The 12,241-nt window shown below is 43.5% G+C and overlaps 1 protein-coding gene across 3 annotated transcripts in view; it reads right to left on the bottom strand.

Moving 5' to 3' along the window:
* Positions 1–11,690, bottom strand: part of SPIN1 (spindlin 1) — a 49,134-nt gene extending 37,444 nt beyond the window's left edge. Inside the window, exons 1-2 of one of the 3 annotated variants that reach the window (XM_055698920.1) lie at positions 11,545–11,690; positions 11,066–11,305 (exon numbers count right to left, since the gene is read on the bottom strand). The gene's annotated coding sequence lies outside the window, so the exon portion shown is untranslated. Of the gene's footprint in view, positions 1–9,882; positions 10,188–11,065; positions 11,306–11,544 lie in introns of those variants that run through there. The other 2 variants (XM_055698921.1, XM_005435916.4) reach the window with 2 other exon arrangements.
* Positions 11,691–12,241: the final 551 nt, after the last annotated feature.

Below are 12,241 nucleotides of genomic sequence, written 5' to 3'. Positions count from 1 at the left end.
CTTGCTCTGTGAACAGCCAAAACCATCACAAGCTGCACTATGAGAGCATTCATTTACAGATTTGAGACACACATGCCTAAACCTCTCCCATAATCAACACCATAGTAACCACAATCACGACAGTGTTTAATGAATCAGAGGTATTAACTTGGATCTCTGTTGGACACAGATACTGACTGCCTTCAGCCCGATAAAAATGTAGTTGTGTTTCTTATATCAGCTGGGAGTAGGGGGAGGAATTAGAGTGAAGTTATTGGGTAAACTATGGCCTCCTCCAGCCACAAAAAAATGGACAGGAATTAGAGTGAAGTTATTGGGTAAACTATGGCCTCCTCCAGCCACAAAAAAATGGACAAATAGTATTGGTAGTAATTACTGCAATGAAAGAGTAAACAGTAACGTTCTGCAAACTGAAGCACAATCACACCGATTCAGAGACTCCAAGCTCTACTCAGAAAACAGAAGAAACGTCCCTACACATTTTATTTTTAGAAAAGCTTATAGAAGTCATTAGACAACTTAAAATCAGGAGTGATTTTCATCCTATCTTCACAACAATCAGGAAAAAAAAACATCAAAAAGAGGGCTCAGGGAAAACTATTTCTTGCCTTTAATCTGTGTCTTGAGAAAGCTGAGCAATCAGTCGTGAACTGAATTAGTCTTAACTATTTTATTCACCTTCAGCCATTTTAGCTTAGATTAAAGCAGTTTTCATACATGTATTCAAGTAACTGTTTACACTGGAAATGCGAATCACAACTAAAAATGCAAGTCTCTTGCTGTGGCTACTAAGCAATAATGTGCTTTTCCTTTTTTCCAGATCACCTGTAGAATATTCACTGACTGTCTACGATGTTAATATGAATCTCAGCCTAAACAGATTATCAGCTTAAATGGTGAATAGCTGCAACAGATGCCAAAGTTGTAATACACAGTAACAGCAAGGCACTGAAAACAAAATTCAGCATTGTATTATGAGTTTTAGCTACAGCTAACTACAATGCTTTTGATAAATTTGGAGGATCACTGGAAAACCAGCACTTTAAAAGAAAAATTGTTACTTGAAGAGTCATATAGCACTAGAGAAAAGGTATCAAGGATTTGTAATAGTATTAAGTACCACAGTCAACACTGGATTCGTCAGTAGGGACAATGGTAACTTACTGAACTGTTGATCTTACTTTTTTCTAAGAAACATAAGAGCCATCAGCATTGTGACATTAAATGGTATTTTCTTTGCTTACACACAGATCTTTCAGACTTTTGGTGGGAAGCACAACACACTGTGCATAAGCTGGGGAGGGGTGTGTGGGGAGAGGCAGGACAATCAGGAAAGAAAAATCAAGCTGTGAAACCAGTTGACTGCCTTAAAGCAGTGCAGACATCAGAACTGACCGATCTTCATACTGCTGGTGCTTTTTAAAACACTTAAGAAAAATACACAAAGTACTAGTTCTGAAACTGGTATGGTATTCACATAGTCATGAAACAAATTAGAAGATCTTGAAGTACTTAAAAGGCTGAAGAACTGTTCCAAGTTTCTCTGAAGAGTTATTTACTGGGCTGTGAAAAAAAAAGGTACTTTAAGAGATCACCTGCATAGCTTAAATATATTTGAAAATTTTAGAACACTCCTTTTTCTCTATAGCAGCACAAAAGTGTGATAAAATGATGGCAAGAGGGAAGCCAACACTTTAAGAATAAGGACCACCTTGGAATCACTTGGTCCCCACCATACCTTGCTCGTACCGCAGCAAACATGCTCTCCTTTCTTAGACTTTGGTAGTAAGCTCTGATCAAAACCCGTGCTTTGAAATTACTGCACTATGCATGCAGCTTGAATGGAAATGAGAAAGTAAATCAATCAAGATAGTGATACAAGAATTATTTACTTTAAAAAAAGACACATCTAAGTATCTATAATGAAAGACAAGAAAGAATTTGAAAAATGAAGAATGTTAATCAACCCTTACAAATAACATGCAATGCATCCCTACTCTTATTCAGCACTCCATCCTTATCTCCTTTTCTTTTGCTTTGCTAATGGAAGAATCCAGGTGAAGAACAACTCAGGAAGGTCAGTTTTCTGTTTTGGGGCCATTTCTTGTGATCAGATGAGAAGCCATTGTTTCATATTGACACAAGAATTACTTAGTTTAAAAATAAAAAGAGGAAAAAAAAGTATAAAGAAAAAACAAGGAAGAATTTTAAAAATAAAGGATGCTAGTTAATCCTTACAAGTAGTTAACAATATATCATGTATTTATGGTGTCTATTCATTCTCCCTCCACTCTAGGAAATAACAATAAAAATAAAAAGGAGAGCCAAATGGTTAATGAGACTAAACAGAAAATTTCTGGCACTATGTGTGAATCATCCTAATTAGCATACTAGAAAATCCACCCTCAAGCAAAGAAAGCCCTCTCCCCACAAAAAGTGGGTGGTAAAAAGAATACTGTACCTTTAAATGGAGATGAGGCTGAGCTAGTGAGAATTAAGTGTGACTACATGTAATTATAAACAATTACTCAAAGGGAATAAAATGTTTTACCATGTGTTAAGAGGTGTGCTAGCTTTGTGGATTTACCACCCAGCACCCATCTCTGCACAGATACGCAATAAAGAAATTGGTCTGCTCTGTGTGTAGGTCAGCTCTTGCACACGGGGTGAAGAACCCAGACTGGAGATAACAGTAAGAGTGAGAACTTTCAGCAGCAAGATGTAATCTTTTCTGTTTCTAGTTCTGTAACGTAATTTTCTCTCCAGAAAGCTTTATATCTAACCTGAACTAGATTCACCAATATAAACACTTTATTGTGTTTCCTGAGATTCTGCATCAGTCTAGGTATCAGTAACAACAAAAAGTGGCCTCCCAAAAAACCCACATCCCTTCTTCCTTTTGGAAATGCACACACTTATTTGCAGACAGGACTAAATTGTCCCATAGTACTCAAAACAAGGTTGAGTCTATTCAACTGAGAAGCAGAAGGGGAGAAACAGAAATTCAAAAAGGGAAAAGAATGAGGGATCTTCCAATGAAAACAGGATCTCAGAAGGCAGGATATCCTTTCCCATAAAAGTGGGTGAAGTTTTCTAGGAGTCTGTCCTACAGATAAACAGAGCAGACATGAGAACAGATAACCATTCCTCTGCCTTTTATGCTGACTGCTACTTCAAATTTAACCTTATGCCACCCCAGCCCAAGTATAAATCTTTCAGAAATGTGGTTACAAGCCTGACTGAAAATTAGGATGTTTATTCATAGCAAAGTCTCACACTCTCTTCCCTTTTCTGCCTTCAATTAATTTTATATATATGGGGAAAAACAAAACAACCCACCTCACCCTCAAATTAATCCATATAAATTCTGTTCTTCAAGCATATAGCTTAAAAGGACCTGTGATGCAGTGCTTCCTTCACTCCTGGTGCCCCACCAAGGTCACAGCAAGACACTCCTATTTGAAAATGTACTTTTCATCCATTATTAATACAGCCACATGTCCCTAGTGATATAACATAAATTTGTCTCATGTCTCTGCAAACAAACCACAAGTGTAAGTGAGGGTAGGAATGAATCTCCCCCCAACTTGAACAGTTAGGAGAGCCCACGAACCAGAAGACAGTCCGCCTGCCCTCTCTGTCTTATGGCTGGCACCTAACATTAATGTAAAGTATACTTTTACTAAAAAAAAATGGGGGGTGCAGAAGACAGAAGGAATTCACCTGAGGTGTACACTTGCAGTCTAGGGACTAAAAGAGATTTTATCTTTATTCACTGCTAGAGAAGCCTTTTCTTCCTCCAGCAGCTATGAGTGCTTAGACAGCCACTGTTGAGTGCTCCCTCCTGCTACCAATGTGATGTCAACCATGAGTACCCAACAATCTATGGTTTCCAAGTACATAAAAAAATCTGCATATTCCTTAACCCGAAAAGCACTTTAAGAGTTCAATGTCTATGAAGTCACATGAAAGGCAGAATTTACTGTTAAGCTTTTTCTTTTCATATGCTCTCGTCAAAGCATGGATTTTGGCTGATCATATCTTCCAAAACCAGTTCCACTGACAATAAAACAACCGTTAATGAATTTGTGTGTGATCTTTCACCATTAAGACAAAGAACTTCTGAAGAGGATTAATGAAGAAAGAAGTAATTATATCCATTTAATAAATGCTTAGCTTTCTGCAACTAGAAGGTTTGGAGAAGGAAGTAGTAAATTAATCTCTAATATACTTGCTCCCATTCTGATTTCACTTTGATGTTCAGATCATTGCCTAAACCACACATGGTTACGAAACAGGACAGGCAAAGAATTGTCCAGAATCATACAGACATAGCCAACTGTCTTCCAAGTGTAGTTATACAAGTATCACAACCTACATTCTCCAAGTGTTATTTTTATTTATTTTTATCATTCCTAGAAAACTGAATAAAGACAGTCTAATCTGCAGACATTTTTACAGTTCAAGCTGAAGATCAGAGAAGTTCCAGACTTGCAGAAGAACAGACACAGTACTTCTCCATATATAGTAAGTACTTAACCTCTGCATACTAGAAAGCACTTTACTGAATTTTAGCAGACATTTTTTGTCAAGGCATTTGGATAAAGGTTATCAAGAAAACAGCAATGTCAGCAAGGAACAATTCTAGAACATGCCTTCTCCTATGCTACTTGACTCTCAACATTTTCATTGAATACAGAAAGCTGGAAATTTTGATATTTAAAAATCACAACAGCAAACCCAAGATTATACACCAGACTTAAGCTACCTTTGTTTTGAATACTAGGGAAGAATTCTGTATAAGGAACATAAATACTAAATTGGGAAAATGAGTTTTGCAACAGAAATAATTATTTGATTTTAATAAATACCAGACCAGAAATCTATCATCTAATAAATCTTTTAGTTCTTACTCACCTGGGCTAAGACACTATGATCCAGTAAAGTTAATTTTTACATTTAAATTGGATTAATACAAGTTCACAGGGAAAAAAAGTTGGGTTGTTTGGGTTTTTTTTTTTTTTGAAAGGGAGTAAAATTCAAGTCTGTGTAGGTGAAATTGTATGGACTTCAACAAGATGGCACAGACCAGCCAGAACAGCTTACTATGCTTTAGAACAAGTTGAAGAACATAATTGGAAAAAAATTACTGATTTTATATAGGACTCACCACATCTGGGTAGAGTGGTATCATTTTAAGAAGCCGCATCAGTGGTGGCCATTAAATTTCCAGGTAATGTTACACTTTATTGCTCTGTTAACTAGGTTGTAAAACAGATAAAACATACAAACATTCCCTGTATTCACTTACTAATTGTTCTGCTCCAACAAGAATCTAAGAGAGAAAAAGCAACACAATGGTTAGGAATAAAAAGCCTCTAAGGTACACATTCAGAGGGAACTGTCATCTTAATAGGCTACTCCCAAAGTTAAATAATTATTTGCCAAGATCAGGATCTCAGGATTCAAGACTACCTCTGAACAATTAGAAAGACTCTCTGAAAACGAAAGGATGGAAGATCCACCAGTGACATTAAAGCAGGCAACAGATTTTATTAAGAGTACTTTCATTCCAAACTTGTGCATAAAAGCAGTCTTACGACTTCACCAGACAGGTTCCCCAACACTCTGACACTAAAACAAACATCCTGAAACCAGCATTAAAGGACAATTAGGTTACCACACACTACCAGCCCCTCAAGAAAGGCAGCTGCAGTGATTGAACCTAAGGCCCTTCTGCTGAAGTAGCTGGCACCGTTAGAAAGGGACTACCAGACCCAATGCAGTCACAGACTAGGACTTGCATACAGCTGGGCCAGAAGTGGTGAAGTGAAAACAAAGCGATGATTTCAAAGACAGCAAGTGGACTCAACAGTTCGTCACCATGATACTAGTGTTCTCCTTGTGCAAGGCCATCGTAATCAGGAATGTGATAACAGCTGGAAAATTCACGGAGAACTGCAAAGGAGTACCTAAAATGATACAACTCCATTTTGTTCAAACTAACATACGGAGCCAGAGTTCTAAAGCTCAGCAGTCATTCTGTGTAAGTTAAGTACTTACTAAACGATTGAAATCCACAGAACTGCTCTTGATATAAGTAACTGCTCTCACCAGTACCTGTAGGTGCAGACCTTGAATACTGTATCGGAATATTCAACGGTAACATTTAATAACAAACAAACCCACCCAGCAAGCAAGCAAACAAAACTCAAGCAAACAGGACAACCCAGAGCTAATCAGCTCTTGAGGATTTATAAGCTTTATAGTCTTACCAAGAAGACTACAAAAACCTACTTGTTAAGTGCTTACAGTATACTCCCAGTAACCCCTATTCTGCAAGCAGATCTCAACAATATCTGAACCGCTTTGCAATAACTGCAAAATTAGAATATGATTACATAGTAATTAAGGCTAGCAGTCACCACAAGTAATGATGACAATTTCTATACATTTCAGCATTTTGTGGACCTGTTTCAAGAAAGTTTCCAAGCAAGTCAAACATATAGCATAGATTTACTGCAGTTTCACAATATATATTACAGGAAAGAAACCTATAAAGGTTAAGTTGGATTTGTAGAACCATTCTCCACAATCTGATAGCCAAATCAATCCGTCTCCCGAATTCCACATGCCATCAGCAAATACACACTTTACACTACAATGGAAACTTAACTGCAACCCCCACACACGATGAAAGCAGGAATTTTTAATTACAATATTTCACTATTGCTTGAAATGGATCCGTGATGAGACACTTCATCTCTACAATCAACTGTCCATAGATAAACAGCAATCAGGTAGCTATGCTGTTTCAATGAACTCAACATTTATCCATGTCATAGAGATGTGGAAGGACCCAGTCTGCACATTTATACAAGGAAGTTCTAATTCCTCATTCTTTTAAGTCACATGGTATGCTGACACCTAAGTAGTATCTGGATAGGAAGTGGGGCACATCTTGATATGCAGAAAGTACTTATTAGGAAAACCAGTGTCCAGAAGGATCAGCACTCACCTTCCAACCATAAAGCCACTGAACTCTGGAGAGCAGTAAGAGAAGGGAAACGATAAAACCAACAAATAAAAAAAAAAATCTCAGAGAGAAACAAGCTATCTAACCACACAACAGGAAATAAATTTCCATAATAGTGATTTTCTCCCTTCGTTCAGCTTCAGTGAACAGCTTTTGAAAGATGTTTTTTAAACCACTTTGCTGAGTCAGTTCTAGCCATCTGCAAAAACATACTCTCATGCCATACCATTAAGAAGTTAAGTTTGATCTTTCCAATACCTGGGGAAAGAAAGGAACGGAAGCATGGGAAACCAAAATGAAAGCATGAAGAGTTTACAGCAACAACCTTCATTCTAAAAAGAGAAAAAAAAATGGCTGCTTGTTTTCTTCAGAAAACAGAATCTTATTGAAAAATCTTTCATTTGTCAAACATTAAGCAAATTATGCACTACATTAAAAACCACTTTAAAACAGCTGTTGCATCAGCTATATGTTCACAGATCTGAACATGTCAAAGAGTGCAGCTTTGCAGCAGATAGCAAGGAGAGATACAGCGTAATAAGTCAATGGAAGAACACTAGTCAGACTAAGAAAATAAACGAAGAGTATTGAAGAATAAGAGGAACTAGAAGTGTTTATTACCCTTCGGACCTTTTATTTTAATTGGTAATTTCATAAATATTTAGAACTACACCGAGTCATGATTTTATTGATCAAAAGGTGCATTGAAAAGTATTTTTTGTTAAAAGAAATCAGTTAATTTTAACACTGTCCAGCAAGCTGATCACTGAGACTGCCTTTCTTGCAGTTGTCTTCGTCAGTCTCACCTCCCAATAGGAAAAAGTAAACAGTTTTGGAAAATTAGATTTTACTAGTAGCAGGGTTTTAATTTGGTCAAACACTACCTAGTTTTACCCACAATGACAAAAACACTCTAGTGTCTTCACTTGGTGATACCAAAGACACAAGGCAAGTTCTTAAACTAGGTCAGCTATTCATGGGATATGAAGGCCCATAATACTGATTTTTGACCAAACCAACACAACCAAGACCAAAATCTAGGTGTCATGGAGAAGAACCCAATTGCAAGCTATAGCAAAGATGCTACTGGCAAAAAACTTCACAAAGTTAATGAAGTAGAGCTGAATTTTACAGAATAAAATTCAGTTCTAGCAACAAAACTACAATGTACCAGAGTTAACAAATGTGACTATTTTTAAGTGATCCATTATTTAAACGGATGTGTTGCGGATAGTCTATTATTTTGCTCTTCAGCCTAAGAATCAGCTTAAGTATCCAAAGGCCTATTCTGAGAGAGAAGCTGCATACCTCAGTACATTTCACACTTAAGGACAGCATAAATTTCAACATTTGGTGTCTATCGTAATGAATGACTAATTAGCTACAACTAGTAAACTATTCTAGCTTTACCAATATTGCCTTCAGGTTGTTAAATGTTAAAAAAAAAGTGACTGTTGCAGGGATCTACTCAAGTTACAGGCTTTTGCTCGGACTTTTCCATCTAGAAGTAGTACAGTTGGCTCAGAAGCCATGACGTAGGTACACATTCCAAAATGATCTTGTAACTTGGATGACTCCACTCAAGTCTTAATGTTGCTGTAAGCTTATTATTATAAATTATTTTCTCCTCACCTCCAATTAATCAACGCTTTTTAACGGGGATGAAAAAAGTAGCAGAAAAAAGTATTGATATATGATACTTAATTCCAGCATGAAAGTGGAGTTTTTATTCCTGTCTCAGTAAAAGCTGTAATGCCATGCCAGTGCTCCTCCACTAGAAGCTTCCAAAGCAAAGTAGACAAAGACGACAGAGCTAGGACATTTGTTACTTCAGGGCTGCGCTCAGATATTAACAGAAGCCAGGGCTATTTATGTGTATATGATTATATTTAAAGACACGGCCTTTATTCAATCTTTGAAAAATTAAACATGTACTATGAATTAAGTAACATGTCTAGAAAGCAACATAAAGCATCATGTCTTTGCTCCTTCAGCATTCACCCTTAACTTCCAACCTATATATAAATCTGTTCCGCAGCAGATCACTTTAGATACCCTCAACAATGTACCTTCAAATGTTATTTTGGTTTTACATCATAAACAAGCAAAAAAATAAGCCATATTCATCAAAGCCAGAAGAGGGTGCTCTGAATAACTGAGGTGGGGGGTACTGAACTGAGCAATTGCCTTGTGTTAGCAGAGGTCAGAAGCATGCTGTCTTGTTTTAGTTTGGGAGCTCACTTAAGTTCACAATGCCATGTCTTTTTTTAAAAAAAACCTTCAGCTCTCCTTTTAAGCAAAAAGGAAATGCTTCGGTTTATGCTATTGTCATCACAAGGGCAAATTAATGTGACAGAAAACTAGCAACACAAAGACCTGTCAAGTGTTAATTCCAGTTTTTATCCCACAATTTCCAAGCTGCTTAAGATATGGACAAGGAGGTACAGGGAATGCCAAGAAATCAAAAAAGCCTATGCTACGGTTTTTACCTACACAATGCCTATTCTGACATAACTAGTTCAGGTCTTTCTAATGTGACTGTGCTGAGTTGACACCTTATACCGAACTACGTCCTCAAATGAAAGAAAACGGCCCTGGATCATTCCGCAAGTGTAACACAGTATTCATCTCTGCCAGCACTCCCCCCACCCAAAAAGAGAAAAAGATACGCACATTCCAATCAAGCCTCTCTCAGCGGGGCTCACCCAGTTCCCCCCCCTCCCCTTCCCTCCCTTCCTCCCTCACCCCAGGCCTTGCCAGGTTCCGAAATCCCCTTTGATTTTAGGTTTCATTTTGTTGTAAACAGCAAAACGAAAGGAGAAAGCCTCCAAAGCGAGGATCCTTACCCTTGAAATCCCGCCATGCGCGCAATAAGAAGGGTGAATTGTTTTTCCTCTTTTTTTTTGGATGGGAGATGAGGGGGGAGGGGGAAGAAACAAAAGCCTAAACAGAGGAAAAGCTAAGCGGCGGAGGCAGAGGGAGAAGGCGGAGACCCTGGTGGAGGAGCAGGGCGAGCGTCAGCCATGTTGTGTGTGTGTTGGTCCAGTATTTACAAACCTGCAGCTGCAGCAGCGCTTGGAGTCTGGGAGCGCGGGGAACGAAGGGAGGGAGAGAAGAAGGCGAGGAGGGAGGAGAGGCAGGCACAGAGAGAGGGAAGGGAGGGAGGGAGGAGGAGAAGGCGGCAGCAGCAGACAAAGGATCCCAGCGCAGCCCGAGCGGAGCGCGCACACACTCACGCACACACACGCGCACTCGGGCCGCCTCGCACCGCGGCAGCGCAGCCCGCAGCCCCGCCGCTGCCAGCCCGGGGCGGCGGCTCCCCCTACGGCTGCCGCGGCGCGGCCCGGCCCGCTCCGGCCCCGCCGCACTCACGCCCCCTTCGCCCTGCTTCCCCGCGGGGGCCCGGGGCACGCTCCCCCCGCCTCCGCCTCCCCTGGCGTGCGCTGCCGAGGGGGAAGCTTATCTGCCGGCAGCCCCTCGGCGGGCCCCAGCCCACATACAATAGCGCCGCAGAGGCGGGGGGGGCGGGGCGGCCCCGACCCCCGCGCTCCGGCAGGGTGCGGAGGGTGGATGTGCAGCGGGACCCGTGCCAGGGAAGGGCGGCAGCCCACCGGAGCCCGGAAAGGTGGGGGGTGCCAGGCAGCCAGGGCGCTGCGGGGGAAGGGAGGGCAGACACGGCAACACGAGCCCAGGGCCCCTGCGGCACCGCTGCCGCCCGCCTCCTGCGTCTTCCGGGCGCGCCGCCGAGGCGGGGGCCGGAGGTGGTACCGGAGGGGCGCCGGACCACGGCAGAGGAGGGGACGCGGGGACGGGACGGGACGCCGCGGGTGGATACATGTCAGCCCCGGGGGAGGGGAGGCGAGGCGAGGCTGGGCTGGGAGCTCCGGTTCCCCCCACAGCGACTCCCTCTGGCTCTGCCAGGTACTGGGCCGGGCCAGGCCAAGGGCGGCGCGACGGGCTGCGCTCGCCCCCCCCCCCCCCCCCCCCCCGCTTCCCTCCCCTCCCCCCCCGCCTTCCCCGTTCGCTCACCTGCCGGCGGGACGGGCGTCCGGGGGTACCAGGCGGGCGGCCCAGGGGTGCCAGCGCTGCAGCCGCGGCTCTCTGCCTGGCCAGGCCGCTCAGCTCCTCTGCGGTGGCAGCGGGGACGGCCGCTCCCCTTGTCTCGTTTGCCCCCCTCCGCCGCCGCTGCCTCCTGCTCGCCTCTGCCACATTTGGATCCCTCTTACCCTACGCGAACTCCACCGCCAGGATAGAGGCCTCCTCACCTTCCTGCCAAATAGTGAGCCGCCCGCATCGAGCCGTTCAAAACACAGGGCCGGGCCCCGCCCTCCTCCCCCGCCCAGCCCCCTCCCGCCGGCACGCAGGCGCACTGCGGCTCCCAAACTGCGACAGGAGCGGAGGAAGCGCTTTCCCTGTCCCGCCCGCCGTCGCCGATCGCAGCGCGCCTGCGCGCCCGCGGCCGCTGCCCGCCGATCGCCTGCCGCCGCTTCGCCCTGCCCGCTACCCACCATCACGGCGGCGCCGCGGGCCGCTCCTGGAGCCTTCCGGCGGGTCGCCGAGTGCCAGGCCTCCTCGAAACACGGCCCGCCCGGCCCTGAGGTGGCGGGCGGCCCTCGCCCCGCCTGCCTGCCCGCCCGCTCCGCTCCGCAGCGCGCCCAGCGCCGCCTCACGGGCGGGCCGCCGCGGTCAGTGGTGGCGGTGCCGCTCACCAGCAGCGGCTCCTCCCCGGGCAGGCCTTGGGGCCGCGGCCTACCTGGGGCCCAGGGCCATGGCTGCTGCTCTGCGGGTTTTCCTGAGGCCCAGCACTTTCCAGTGGGTTTCTGCGGTGTCCCGGGTCATCTTCCAACCCTCAGTGTGTAGGTGATCTGGGGAAGCGTAAGTGGTCTTGTTTGTACAGAGAAGCCCAAGTGTGCAGGTACCAGAAGGCTGGCTAGCATTTCATCTGACGAGGCAAAGCATAAGTAATAGAGGCTGTCTGAAAGAAAAGCAAAAGACTGCATTTTGCACTAAATTGTTTTCTTGTTGCAAGAGAGGCAATGTTACTGGGATGGAGAAGGAGTATTTCCTGCAAAACATAAAGGGTTCCATTAAAAACATAATCCTTTTTTTCATTTATGGAACAGGGAAACAAAAAACAGGGTGGGGGAACACTTCAAAAATCCCAGCTGAAAAAAAGCACTGGTTACAAGTTCTTCACACGGTCCT

The sequence above is a fragment of the Falco cherrug genome, chromosome Z, assembly GCF_023634085.1.
Source record: "Falco cherrug isolate bFalChe1 chromosome Z, bFalChe1.pri, whole genome shotgun sequence".
NCBI lineage: Eukaryota > Metazoa > Chordata > Aves > Falconiformes > Falconidae > Falco > Falco cherrug.
This window is presented reverse-complemented; position numbering and strand designations above follow the sequence as displayed.